This window comes from Mustela nivalis, assembly GCF_964662115.1.
Source record: "Mustela nivalis genome assembly, chromosome: 7".
Classification (NCBI taxonomy): domain Eukaryota; kingdom Metazoa; phylum Chordata; class Mammalia; order Carnivora; family Mustelidae; genus Mustela; species Mustela nivalis.
The window spans coordinates 32,019,248-32,033,671 of record NC_139026.1 but is presented as its reverse complement, the minus strand read 5'-3'; the positions used below and the strand labels follow the sequence as shown (position 1 = coordinate 32,033,671).

The 14,424-nt window shown below is 35.0% G+C and overlaps 1 protein-coding gene across 5 annotated transcripts in view; it reads right to left on the bottom strand.

Annotated features, from left to right (window-relative positions):
• MGAT4C (MGAT4 family member C) overlaps positions 1 to 14,424 on the bottom strand; it is a 735,527-nt gene that overhangs the window by 310,673 nt on the left and 410,430 nt on the right. For all 5 annotated transcript variants that reach the window (XM_082738966.1, XM_082738955.1, XM_082738956.1 and 2 more), the window contains one exon: positions 10,910 to 10,970. The gene's annotated coding sequence lies outside the window, so the exon portion shown is untranslated. The remainder of the gene's footprint in view (positions 1 to 10,909; positions 10,971 to 14,424) is intronic.

Genomic DNA, 14,424 nt, shown 5'->3' with positions numbered 1-14,424 from the left:
TAATCTTTATTTAAAAATATTTTATTAAAATACAGAGATTTTTTAAATTGCTAAATTGATTGGTGTACCCTTAAATTTTGCTTGAAGAGAGTACCTCATTTGCTTTCACCTTTGTCTCAGCCCTGTTTAATGTTCCCTGATGTGGGGTACCTTGGGTGGCTCAGCTGGTTAACCGTCTGACTCTTGATCTCAGTTCAGGTCTTGATCTCAGGGTCATTTATGTTCAAACCCCATGTTGGGATCCATGCTGTGTGTGCAGTCTACTTAAAAAGAAAAAAAAAAAAAAAAGTTTCCTGATATGTATCCTTTCTTAAAGCTAAGTAAACCTAGTGCTGGTTGAAGTCTCTTGTGTTTCCTAAATTAGGTTGTTAATCCAAACCAAGAACACTACAGCTAGTATAGTAGACTTGGAATTACTAAAGTCAAACTTTTAAAAATAGGAAAACAATAATTGGAGGGAACGGAGATAATAAAGAAATAAGATACCAAAATAAACAAATAAAAATTCTGACTTAATTAGCTTAGAGATATATGAAGATATTGCCACCAAGAATTGGATGCTATTTTCAAAATGTGAAATATTCAGAGAACAGTTTTTTATTTTCAATCTCAATTTTTTTTTTTTTTTTGCCTCCTCCCTACCACATCATTTATTCCCCAAACCAGAGATCTCTGGTGCTGCAATAACTAAATCTTTGGGGAATTATGCAGTGTGATATCAATTATATCATTTCTGTCTTTTCCCACTGAAAACTTAAGTTGTTTTTCTTACGTGTTTGTTATTTATTGCGTGTCCAGAGACTTAGCTTGCAAAATGTTGTTGTATTTTTCTCAGCCCCAAACTTCCCTAACTTGAAAGTTTGTGTCATTTTAGTGGAGTGCATGGAGAGAAAGCAAAGAAGTGGTCAGTTTACCACCTTTATCTGAAATTTGGCTTTTAAAATGTTTATTGTGTTTATAAGACACTATATCTTTTATAAGCACAGAAATAAAATGATGTGGGTCAAAATTTCTATAATAAGATTAAGATGTGCAAAATATATTTACATTTTAGCAAAGAGTTTTAAGCATCTTCTATGAACCAATACTGTACTTTTTATTTATTCAATCCTCAAGAGAAAATGGACATAGCAATGGGCATTTTCTATTGTTTGAAATGTGTTATATTGGGAAAAAAAAAAAACCCTCAAGGTGCTATAGGTACAACCAAGAGGAAGTCTGACCGTAGCTCAGTAGTTCAGGGACGTCTATCAGAAAAGATAACTTCTAAGCCCAGTCATTAAAAAGTTAGAACTGAGTACTAAAAGAACAATAGGAAATAGGAGCATCTCTAGCCAAATATAATAATAATACATGTAAAATTCTAGATGGATAAGAAAGCACAGCAATGGGGGAAGCCTTAAAAAATTCATTCAACATGTTTAGAGCAGGATATGAAGGCAAGTAGGAAATAAAACTGTCAAGGTATTTCCTCAAAAGGATAAGTCACCTATTCTTAACATCATTTGAATCAGTAGTCTATTTACTGAATTAGAACACTACTATTGACAATAGGTATATATACAAGATTTAAATGAACAACTTACTTCTTGACTTGCTAAGCACTGTTTGATTCTCAGTTTTATTTAGGAGAGAATAATATTGATAATATATGTAGACTACATGGAAGAAACCTATACAGATCATGAAGGAAACAACAAACAAATGTCAAAGGAAACTCTATTTTACTTTCTGTGGAAGTGATACTAAGATACGTTATGGAGTTAGAAAAAAACACTGAGAACATGAGGTGATTCTTGACATTCTATTAAGGTACTAAGGGTAGAGTCTTGGCAAAGCTTCTTTAACAAACTGCTATGACCTTTTATTCCAGCATCTCTCAGTATTTTAAATTTATCATCATGAAAAATACAGTCAACAAAAGGAATTAGCGGCAAATAGAATTTTTAAAAATGTCTTGGTGTTCAAGAAGTTGAAAATCATATTTACACTCAGGTACTATGTGCTTTGTCTCTGTTACTTATTGTTAGGAAGAAGAAATGACTAAGGGCACATATTTCCAAAGGGCTTAACTGTACTTAATTGCCACATTCCCAAAGCCTTTCTAAAAAGGGCATTTCAACCTAATTGTTTTCTGCCAAGAAACTGTCCCTGGCATTTCTTTGTCTATGCATTCGTGATTAATTAACCCTTCACTAGTCCCATTAAAACAAGTAATATAATGGGCATTTTAACATGTACTTTTAAAATTATTAAAGGGCATGGGAGTCATTCTCTAAGGTACTTTTACTCAAGATAAGTATAATCATATTGGGAGTACACAAGCAAGAATAGAAATGTGGACTAAACGGCTGTTTTTCCTTCTCTGTATATAATCATAGAAGTAAGACTATTCTCCCCAAAGAATATTTTGGCATTTATTTTAGCACGAATGGTATTTACTCAGGCTATTCTCTTCTCACCTTTCCATTATATGGGTAAACACACTCAGTTACTCTTGAGAATATTTTATTTATGGGGCAGCGATACTGAAATTGGAACCACAGTCTTTTGTTTTTTTTCCCCAAGCTAGAAGGAAACACAAAGATATACTTTTACCATTATGAGTTATGATCACTTTTGTAGCTGAGAAAAATAATGGATAATGATTAAGACACTTGGTTAAGAATATTATGACATTGATTTCTTCATGTTCTTAACATCATTAAAATTTTGATACCTTTATTTCTTTAAGTTTTGGATATCTCTGCAAAAACCTTATTCGTGAGTATCAGTAACTTGTAGAACAAAGAACATTGGTATTCTAGATCTTAGCAACATTTGTGATTTGGGACTAGTTTTCAGCTTCTCACAGTATTAATCTTTTCATGTGTAAAGTGGAACATTGACCACTAATGTCCCTATTAGCTTCAAATTACCATAAAGGGGTTTTAATTATTTACCCAGGTCTTAAAGTCTCTCATTTAAATATTAAGTGCGTATCAAGATTTAATTTTCATCTTGTAAGTTTTCAAATGCCTTTTTACATAAAATAAATATGTGAACAGCATTTTTACTCAATTACTATGGATGAGTATTAAAAATTATTGACTCACATATTGGAAAACATTTTCACAAAAGTACTAATTTATATTTAATATTTATTATAATACTAATTATTTCAGTTAATGCCACGATTATTTAATATTTACTTAATAAGATAAAAAAATTATAGGCAAGCAAAGTAGTTATTAAGACAAAGAGTATTGCCAGATATCAAGAATATTATTTCACAGTGACAAAAGGGGTCAATCCATCAAGAACACATAATAAACCCAGTTCTATATGTACTTAAGAGCAGGGTTTACAAATACATGAGATAAAAATTGACAGAATTGGAAAACTAAATCTTAATATCACACTTTGGTATGGAGAGTTTAGCACTGTTTTGGTATTTGAAAGTGCGAAGACCCAAAAAATTTTAAAAAATCAATGAACTAAATTATCAGTTCATTTAAACTAACTGACACCTATAAAGTGCTGTTCCCAAAATTGTAAGATACATTATTTTTAGAGGTACGAAGAGGATTTATTATACCATAAACTAAGGATAGCTCTCAATGAAGTTGAAACACATAATGTACTGTATACTATTTTGCCACAAAGCTATTTATTAAAAATTGATTTAAAAAGAGAAAATCTCAAGGCACCTGGGTGGTTCAGTGGGTTAAGCCTCTGCCTTCAGTTCGGGTCATGATCCCAGGGTCCTGGGATCAAGCCCCGCATCGGGCTCCCTGCTCAGTGGGGAGCCTGCATCCCTCCCTCTCTCTGCCTGCCTCTCTGCCTACTTGTGATCTCTCTCTCTCTGTCAAATAAATAAATAAAATTTTTTTTAAAAGATAGAAAATTCTAAATAATAAGAAATTAAACATTAAATGTGTAGTCTATGATTCAAAGAAGGAATCAAAAAGCCATTTAAAGACTACTTCAGACTGTGTGATAATGAAAATGAAAGCAGATCATGTCAAAACGTGTAGAACACAGTTTAAGTGGTGCATAGAAAAAAAAAACTGGTTAAATTACTTGAACTAGTAGAGAACTGAAGTATAAAAATAATGTCCTAATTTTCCATGTTTAGAAGTTAGAAAACAAATCAATTTAAAATTCAAAATGAGTAGGAGAAAAGAAAATTAGTGATAGAAGCAGGTATCAATAAACTTGAAAATGAAGAAAAATATTTTAAAAATCAGCAAAGTCAAAATTGCTTTCCTTGAGAAGACTGACGAAACTGACATATCCTTAGCCGGTTTCAAGACAAAGAGGGTAAATTCAAAATAACATTATCAGAAACGATGTGAACAATACTACAGATACAATCCACAGTAAAGTTTCATAATAGTACTTTATGAATAGTTTTATGCTAATAGTTTTATGTTAATGTTTAAAACATAAGCATAATGTTTACGTTTGATGTTTATGCAATAATTTAGAAACAATAGAGAAATTTTCTAAAAGACAGAAACTGTCATAACAGACAGAGGATCATCCCCTTATCCATTAATAAAATTATATTTACAATTCAAAAGTTTTCCACAAAGAAAATTCCAGTAGCTACTCCAGTGAATCCTATCAATTATTTGAAGAAGAAATAATATACAAACTTAGAAAATTTAGAGAAAAAAGCATTTCCAATCTCATTTTATGTCTTTATATCAAATGAGATAAAGGCCTGAAAGGAAAGAAAAATACAGCCCAATATTTCTCACAAACATAAACACAAAAATCTTTAACATATTTTGCCATAGCAAATCAAGTTACAAATATGATAGATGCTATATGATGACCATGATTGCAATATATTCCAGTAATGCAAGTTTGGTTTGAAATTCACCCTGAGACAATGACCTGAACCAAAATCAAGAGTCAAGTGTTTAACAGACTGAGCTACCCAGGAGCCCCAATTCTCACCATTTCTATTCAATATTGTAATGGAAGCTCTAGCAACTGAAATTGGACAAGAGGAATGAAAATGCAAAGGTTGGTATGAAAATTTTAACATCAAATAATATGTAAATACAAGAAAGCCTATGAAGTGTAAAAAAAAAAAAAAAAAAAATACATGGAGGGGTACCCAGGTGGTACAGTGGGTTAAAGCCTCTGCCTTTGGCTTAGGTCATGATCCCAGGGTCCTAGGATCAAGCCCTACATCGGGCTCTCTGCTCAGCAGGGAGCTTGCTTTTCCATCTCTGTCTCTGCCTACTTGTGAACTTTGTCAAATAAATAAACAAAATCTTTAAAAAAAAATATATGGAGTAATAAATGAACTTAGCAAGACCATAGGATAAAAGGGCAGTATAAAAATTGATTGCATTTCTATACACAAAAATGGAAAATGAAAAATTTAAAAAGGTTAACATTAATAGAAGCATCAATAAACATCAAGTAGAATTGAATCCAACAAAATATGTGGGTGATCTCTATTATGGAAACTATGAATTGTTTCAGAGACTAGTAAGGCCTAAATAAAAGGAGCTATGCCATTTTCATAAAGAAGAAGGCTCAATCTTTTTAGGATGTTAATTCTTCCTCATTTCTTAGCTTTAGTACAAGTTCAATCAAAATATCCTAAGAATATTAGCTGATTCTAGGACGAAATGGAAAAAAATCTAGAATAGTCAAAATTATCTTGAAAATTGATACATTGGTAGTTACACTAACGTATTTCAAAACTTGTTCTTAATCTGTAATAATAACATACAAATGTAACAACAGCAAACTTCAAGTATTTAATAATGCACAAATGGATGAATAGAACAGTAAAAAACTCACACAAATACTTTCAATAAATTTTGGAACAAGTTCTGAGCTAAAAATGATTCTTGATCTCTATGTTTTTCAATACACAAAAATTAACTTAGCTGCTTCATAGAATTGAATGAAAAGCTAGAAGCAAAAAGATTCTAGATGAAAATATAGGAGAATGACTTTGGAAACTTGAAATATGCCAAGATTCTTAGCACATAAAACACCAAACAATAATAGTATGCATTTACTCTTCCTACTGTAAATGCTTTCAGAGAATGACATTCTAAATCTAGATCTAGGCAACATGGAATCTGGAAAGATCATGCTCCTGAAATAAAGGTAACCTACTAGTTTGGTAAATACTGGGTTAAATTCCAATGTCAGTATAAGAATTCTTTGAACTTTTTTTTTTTTAATTCTTTGAACTTTTAATAGGCTAATGCATTTTTTTCATTCTTTAAAAAAGGTATTTGGTATAATATTTTTCAAATTTCTTTGATAATTTCAAAAAGATTTATTATCAGTTATCAAAAAATAAATGATCACAAAATTTCTATTTACATGTTTCACTGCGTATAGTATAAAGAATATGTTTAGGAAGTTAGATTATAGGTATCTTGCTCTTCTGCTCTTCAAGTATAATTATCTGACCTCTTCTTTTTTGCATCTTATAAGTTGTTATCCTCATGAGTATTTCCTCAAATGTGTCTCTCAGAGATAAGCCCTGTGTTACTGATTTTTTATTTCAGACTTCCTGCTTGATGAATTTATTGAGTATTTGTCAAAGTCATTAGCAGTTTCTATGCATATTGATAATGATTTCTCCTCTAATTTATTTTGTAAAGTGAAGCCAGACTAAGTGGAGTACATACACCTACACAAACCACAGACACATGTGTGGGGGTGCACATATGTGCATGTAGGTATATAGGAGACACCAAGGGAAAATCCTCTAGTACCTACAACCAGATTTTTCTGTATGGACTGTCATTCAAAATAATCACACTCTTATTTTCTATGCTTTTAGGAGAAGAAGAGATTGGAAATGTTCAGGGGACACAGCTACATGCCAAAAGAATTCCAAATTCTTTAAACTAGCGTTAAATCTTCCACAATCTTGCTCTAATCTACTTTTAAGTAAAATGTCCCTTCATAGCCAAATATAGCATAATACATCCACCTACATTTAGGATGGTAAGTAATAAGCAACTAATTCTTACTCATACCTTCTTCATGACTTTCTTTTTTTTTTTTTTTTTTTTAAGAGATTTTATTTATTTATTTGACAGAGAGAAATTACAAGTACACTGAGAGGCAGGCAGAGAGAGAGAGAGAAGGAAGCAGGCTCCCTGCTGAGCAGAGAGCCCAATGCGGGACTCGATCCCAGGACCCTGAGATCATGACCCGAGCCGAAGGCAGCGGCTTAACCCACTGAGCCACCCAGGCGCCCCTCTTCATGACTTTCAATGGCCATTCCCTGTGCCAAGAATTCCTTCAGCTTTCTTCAAAGCTTATGTAAGCTCCATTTTGGGTTCTCTTTGTAGTTAAAGCTCTACTGTATTTTTGAAAGTGTATATTGAATTTCCTTATTATATATTGATTTTACAAAATGAGAGTTAACAATTTCAATAGTAAATCTATAGACTTTTGCACAGTTTCATACATACATATGTACATAGTCATCTCAAAAAATTCTTATAAAATAAATGGATGTTTTTAATAACCATGGATTTTTATTGTTTTTCTTTAAACTATTTAAAAAGATACCTACAGAATATTTCATAACTACTCTTGGACAATACTTGTTATGTGTGCCATGGCACTTAATATTTAATAAATTTGGTAGGCTTTGTGTAGTGAGGAAGCTAATGAAGTCTGAAGCTTGCTGATTTCTCTGTTTGTATACAATGTGTATTTGTAATTATCTTGTTAAATAAACTAGTGAGTATATAACACTTGGCACTATGTATTTAACAAATACATTACATTTCTTATATTCCTATTTATAGAATGATTTGGTTTTCATTATCCAACCTTACTAGTTCAACAAATTTTATTTACTATTTATTATATTCCAGGCATGATGCTGGGCACTAAATATTGTGTTTAAGTTTTGTAAGAAGCACAACAATAAACAAGTAAATATATTTCCCTCTTCTCTCTATGTTTACTTTTACTTTTTTAATAAAATATAAATAAAATGCTTAAAAATTATGGCAAATGCCATGAAGAAAAAAAAAAAACTTTGTAAGAGGTGATTGCTAGGTTGAATGTCATTTAAAAAAATGACATAAAAGCTAGTTTAGCAGAGTCTGAGCTATTCATGTAAAGAACAGAAGAAACTTTGTGATACAGAGAACTGTTTAAAAATACTGTTTCAACAAAATACTTAAATCCTCTATCTCTAACAAAACAGTTTTCTCTGAATCACTCTAAAAATAATATGAATTTAACCTGTGTTTTTAAATAGTTTTCCTTAAAAAAGAAATGCCTCCTAGTGAAGTTATATAATAAGTTTGTGGAAAACATTGAAAATTCAAAATTTAGATTTTTTTCCCCATCCTCAATAGAAAAAAAAATTAGAAGGACAAGGGCAAAAATATGCCCAGTTATATGTACTTTGCATAAAGTATATTGGTATTTTTTGTTGTTGTTGTTTTATGAACTACTTTCTTTTCTTTTCTTTTCTTTTCTTTTCTTTTCTTTTCTTTTCTTTCTTTCTTTCTTTCTTTCTTTCTTTCTTTCTTTCTTTCTTTTTACCAGAGAAATGCTTAACAGAATATGTTGAAATCCTAAAATAGTATTATTAAATATATTTATTTCACACTCCTATTTATTAAGAGGCTTTATAAGGTTTTAAGGTCACAATGTAATTTAAAAACTGGGAAACGTGATGAATTTCTTATTTAAACACTGTAAATTATGCATAAATGATAGAATAAGTTCTCACAGCAATGCCCTACTTATGCTTTAATTCATTAATAAGAAAATTCTGGTTCATGTTAAATGTTCCACATTTTCACAACTAGGACAAATATCAAAAGACTTCTACCATATAAATGCAGCATAAAGTCATCATTTTTATCCAGTTGGAAGAGTTTTCTTTTTACAACTTCATGAAAAGATCATTTGTTTTGGATTGTAACAGAGAGTATAAGAAACAATGTTAACTTTTTAAAAATAGCAAAAACATATAAGTTTATATAGTTACTTTATCCACCATTAAGACTGCTATCACGCACACTAAAAACACTTTAAAAAGATTTCTCTGATTGTTTTCATTTAACTACCTCTTTTCCATTTATTGATTTAATTTTACACAAAATGGAGCACTCTTAAAACTCAAAGGAAGATATTGGGTTTCAGTTTTATATATCTCATGATGGAAATAATAAGAAAAAAAGGTTTTTTTGCATATGTTAAACATTCCACATCCAAAAAGATAGATCTAAAGATAGTAATAAAGTCTCTCAGCACAATTTTAACACATAAAAAATAAACATCTCTTTCATGTCCTTTTCAAATTTGGACTAGTGTCTGTCTCATTTTCCAAGGTATGCCATTTTCTCTCAAAATATATATGGGGTAATAAAGTGGAATTTCCACAGCAGAAAACTATACTGTAAATAGGAAAAAAAAATCTTTATTTTCTAAAGCTTTCTGAGCTCTTCTTCTTCTTCTTTTTTTTTTTTTTTTCTAAGTACAAGTAATGCCCTTAAGTACATATGCCTTTGTTTAATAAATAAAGAAGTCATGGAAATGCATTAATCAAGAGTTAGGTCATTATTGGGAAACATATTTAAACTACTTAATCATCAGAATAAATGACTGTGCTAACAACAGAAGGGATGATTAATTTTTTTGTTACAAACACTTGCATATTAATAGATAGTTAAATTTTTGTCAATCCTTTTCCTGTTGAAACGTGCCAAGAGATCATCTAACATATGTTCAAATTACCAGCTTTCTAATAGATAAAAATTCAGTAGCAAGAAGCTCTATGAATCAAGCACGCACCATCCCGCAGCATAGGTCTGATGACCCCTGAATGTGACCTGCTCCCAGAGGAAAGCAATTTAATGCTCCATGGCACAGAGAACAGTATGTATGAATCACAAAACCTCCAGATAAATTAGTGACAGGTACATCTGAATAGGATTCTTTCTAAGTCGCTTATCTGCAGCCAGGCAAGCTTGTTTCCCCCTCACTTTCAAAGATAAAGCCACTTGGCATGTGGCTGTGGCAGATTCTCACAAAGCAAACAGCTCCCATCGTCCATTACTGAGGGGGAAAAAAAACCAACAACAAACCTCCTTATTTCAGGTACTGTGTACTGTGACAGCAAATGGGATAAAGTGAAAACTATCTGCAATGGGAAAGTCATCAATCAATACCAGGCCTTATGTCTTCTCTAACTTTCATAAGCGCGGTGCCTCTTGCTCTTTCACTTTTATTTTTGACAGTTCTGATACCCCAGAGTTGCAGCCATGGCAAAGTTCAAGAACAAAACAACAGGTTGTTAAAGACAACTTATCAGAGGCCAGACAGGGAGAAGAGATGCCAAGAATTAGTAAGTAGCTGAAAGACGGATCTATGACAGAATGGCGCAGAAAGACACAACCAACTTTTACCTTTAGCAGACTATGGATTCCATTTGAAAAAAAAAAAAAAAAAAAACCCAGAGAAAAACTGAGATGCTAAATACATGCTCTAAGCACTTAGGGAGGTTGATCATTGAAAAGATGAAAAATAAATTATGTTCAAAATAACACAAAAGATATGTATTGGTGAGAGAACTTATTTACATATCTTATCAACCACAGATACAATGGAATAAAAAAAACTACAAACTGTATGCTTTAAACTGAATGTCAAAGAATAGCACAAATGTACTGTCTTCAAAGTTAAACATTAACTACAAAAATTCTCTGAAAGGGAACAATAAAACAGAAATATCACTTTTCACTTTCCGCCCTTCTTATACTTCTCATAGTCTATAATTACACTTACTCAAGACTTTCATTACATATCTTAATAAAGGCCACGTCATATCAGAGTTAGTTATATAGCATAGAATTCAACAGCACAAAAAAAGAAAAAAACAAAACAAAAAAACAGTACTCACGTTTCAGGTTCTGTTAGTAGTCCTTCTCAGACAAAATCAGGGTTGTGCTTTCTGGGTGAATCTGTGTTAAACCAAAATGACAAAAATCTCAGTTTCCCATGGCACTGCCACTTAGAATGCATACAAATAAATCCCCAGTTAGTCAAGGAGAAAAAAAATTGCATTAAAGAGTACTGATTTGTAAATTTGGTCTTTTCAAATGCAGATAATGTTTACCCCTACTCTTCCCCTCATATCTTTGCAAAATTTCTGCCCAATGAACTCATTACTGTAGAAACTCAACTATGCCTAAGGTCAGTTAATGAAATTCAGGTTTAGGATTAAACTTCATAAACATGCACAATGGGGGCACCTGGGTGGCCCAGTCAGTTAAGCAGGTGCCTTCAGCTCAAGTCATGATCCAGGGTCCTGGGGTTGAGCCCCACAGCGGGCTCCTTGTTCCATAGGGAGCCTACTTCTTCCTCACCCTCTGCCTCCCCTGTTTGTGCTCTCTCACTCTCTCTCTCTCTTTGTGTCAAATAAGTAAAATCTTAAAAAAAAAAAAAGGACAATGGTTGGGCACCTGAATTTGAGAGAGACAAGGATGATGCTAGAAAGAAAACAAAACAAAAAACAAAACAAAAAGCAAAAAAATCAAAAAACAAACAAAAACAAAAACATAGTTAAAGAATGTACTGATGAGGGAGCAGGAGGCTGGCTGAGGACAAAGCAAAAGCTGGCGCCTTGCACCCCCTCTTCACCCGCTCCCCTCCATATGTGTGGCATTCCTCAGGCACCCATGACTGCCATAAAACGATAAATAGTTAACTTGCAGGGATCACAATCCTGCAGAACAGGAATCTCCCTTGCCCTACAAGATGTCCTAGAGACCTGAACAGGGAGGTTACCTTATCAATAGCACAAATTTCCAGAGGCAAATAACTCTTGGTTCCTGAAGCCCTAATGTCCCCCTCCCACCATAAACTGGAGGAGACTGGGGTAGAAAGGAATGTAAATGATAGCCAGATCATAATGCCCTACCAAGAATCCCCCATTATCTTGATGTTAGTGCTTGACCTAAAGACGACATTAATCAAACCATAATGGCAAAGACTCCCCCCCCCCCCGGCACCTTGTAGACCCTCCCTAGCATGTGAGAACTCTGTCGAAATCCCCCATTCCTTTACCACCTCCCCCCCAACCGTGGGGTATATAACATGCCCACCTTCACAACCCGGGGCAGCAGCTCTTCCTGCCCACGGGTTCTGTCCCCGTGCTTTAATAAACCACCATTTTGCACCAATGACGTCTTAAGAATTCTTTCTTTAGTCGTCGGCTCCGAACCTCCTCACCCCACCGAACCTGACTTGGGTTCTGGGACTTCATCATTTTTGGCGAGCCAGCCAGGAGATTTGTGAGTCTTTACATTTGGACTCTGAGCTTCGGTGCAAATTGGTGAGTACTTTCTCTCCTTTTCCTGTACTCTCATTCCAGGGCTTTTTCAAGGAGTATGGTCTTATTGGAACACTTGCATGTCAATTGCTCAGGCTGTAATCCTCTAGCCCGTGGCTACTCCACAGGGAGGAGAGCGTCTGCCTTTTGGCTGTAAGCTAGTACCCTGGCCGGAATGGCAATAAGACCCAGAAACTTGATGGCCTCACTCTATTCCTGTTCTTATAGAAAGTTGTCTCTCTTGGGCACGGGACAGCCACCTAAGTCACCAGGACGGCTGCCAATCTTAAGACTCCCGTGTGAGGTTTCCTCCTGATTGATCTAATGTGATCCCCTCCACATGCCCGGTCTAGCCACTTCTGGCCACGAGACCTCCACTGGGAGCCGGCAGAAACCAGTACCCGATTGAATTAAAACGCAACCGGGGACCGTTTCCTAGGGAAGTTGGCTGCAAAAACCACATGTGTTGGAATGTCGCATAGACCATGATGGATTTCAATCTTTACTGTTTCTCGTCAGTGTCTTCTGCAAACCGCCTAAAGCTATGAAATTGGGTAATTTCCCCTTGCCAAATTTCTCTAGCGTTTTTGTGGGTTAATATGGCAAAACAGTATGCAGTCTTCAGGATAGACAATGGCTTGGCATGGCACAATTTCCTCGTCCATTCACCAGGCACCCATTGGCAGTCTAGGATGCGATGGGGAAGTGGAGGGACGCCGGCACCCCTCCAGGGCCTTTTAAGGCATGACGGTGATCAATAGCGATATCTTGAGGGACACCTCTGGTCGCTTTTGACACACAGGAACCTCTGACATATCCTGCGTGGGATGCTACCCAGGAGTCAGGGGGGATTTGGTAATGGACCTTCATTACTTTTCTGGAAGCATGGCCTGAGTAGGCTTCTTCAGTTCCCAAGGACTCTACCTCGGGGTGCCTTTTAACCCACTGGAAATAATTTGGATTGCAAAACTTAGGAAAGGACTGAGCTCCTGTAACACTGCATGGCCTCAGTGGGATCTATCAGTTAGATCTCTGCAGGAAACAGGGCAAATGGACCTAGGATACCTTCACTGCTCATACCTAGGCCTTTATTGCTCTGCACCAGGACCCTGGACTAAGGGGCTTTTGCGGAATGTGTTTGCCCAAATGAGTCAGCTAGTAAACTTTCTCCTGACATATTGGATGGTAATTACGTAAATAAACCTTCTTCTAGTAAACCCAGGTTGCTGGGCCATCCCTAGCAAAGGGGACTCTGGCTTTATTTCTCTGTTTCTCCTAATAGATGAGGGGGCTTCTCCCTCACTCACTTCCCGTGTTAATGGCTATAACTGGAGCCAACTGGGGTTGGTCTAACTCGAGACAGAGACCATAAGGAATATTCCCAAGCAGCTGCCAAAACTCTCTTTGTTTCGGGGAAGTTTCCCTGTGTTCTCTGGCCTGACTTGGACTGCCTAACCCCTCCCCCCTTGCTGGTGGGAAAGCATGGCGTCTGCTCCTCTGTTGGGGCTTATGAGCTCTGAAACCGGGAATCCCTTCTCTGCCTCCTGGCAGCACTTTGTTTCCTCTGTTTTCCCCTTCTGTTTCTGCACCAAGGTGCGTGCAGCCTGCATGACTAGCTTCTAGATCATGCACCACGGCTCCTTCTCTCTTCACTGTCAAGGAGCAAGAAGAGTACCCCCTGGACCTAACACCCACTCCAGATTTTCCCACGCATGTCTCAGGTAAATATTCAAAGTGGAGTGGGCCCAGGTGGAACGTAAATCAGTATTGGAACTAAGTTAAGTTTGTTGGTTTAATTAAGATAGATGCATCTTTGAAGTTAACAGCAGTAAATGTGAAGCTTTATTCTATCAAAGTTTACTGAAGGTCAAATAAGCTTGTGTTACTTGTTAAAATTTGTTAGCAAAGAAATGACTAAACTGATGGTTAATTGTCTGTCTCAAATTTCTAATGGGTAATTGCTGAAGTAGCTTTCAAAGTCTTTGGTAACCTGAAAGTTTTAAAGTTTTGCTTGGATGACAAATGGAATTAAATTGTGGACATCTAGGTCTTAACCAAATAGGATAAAATGCTAAGTCGTTAAT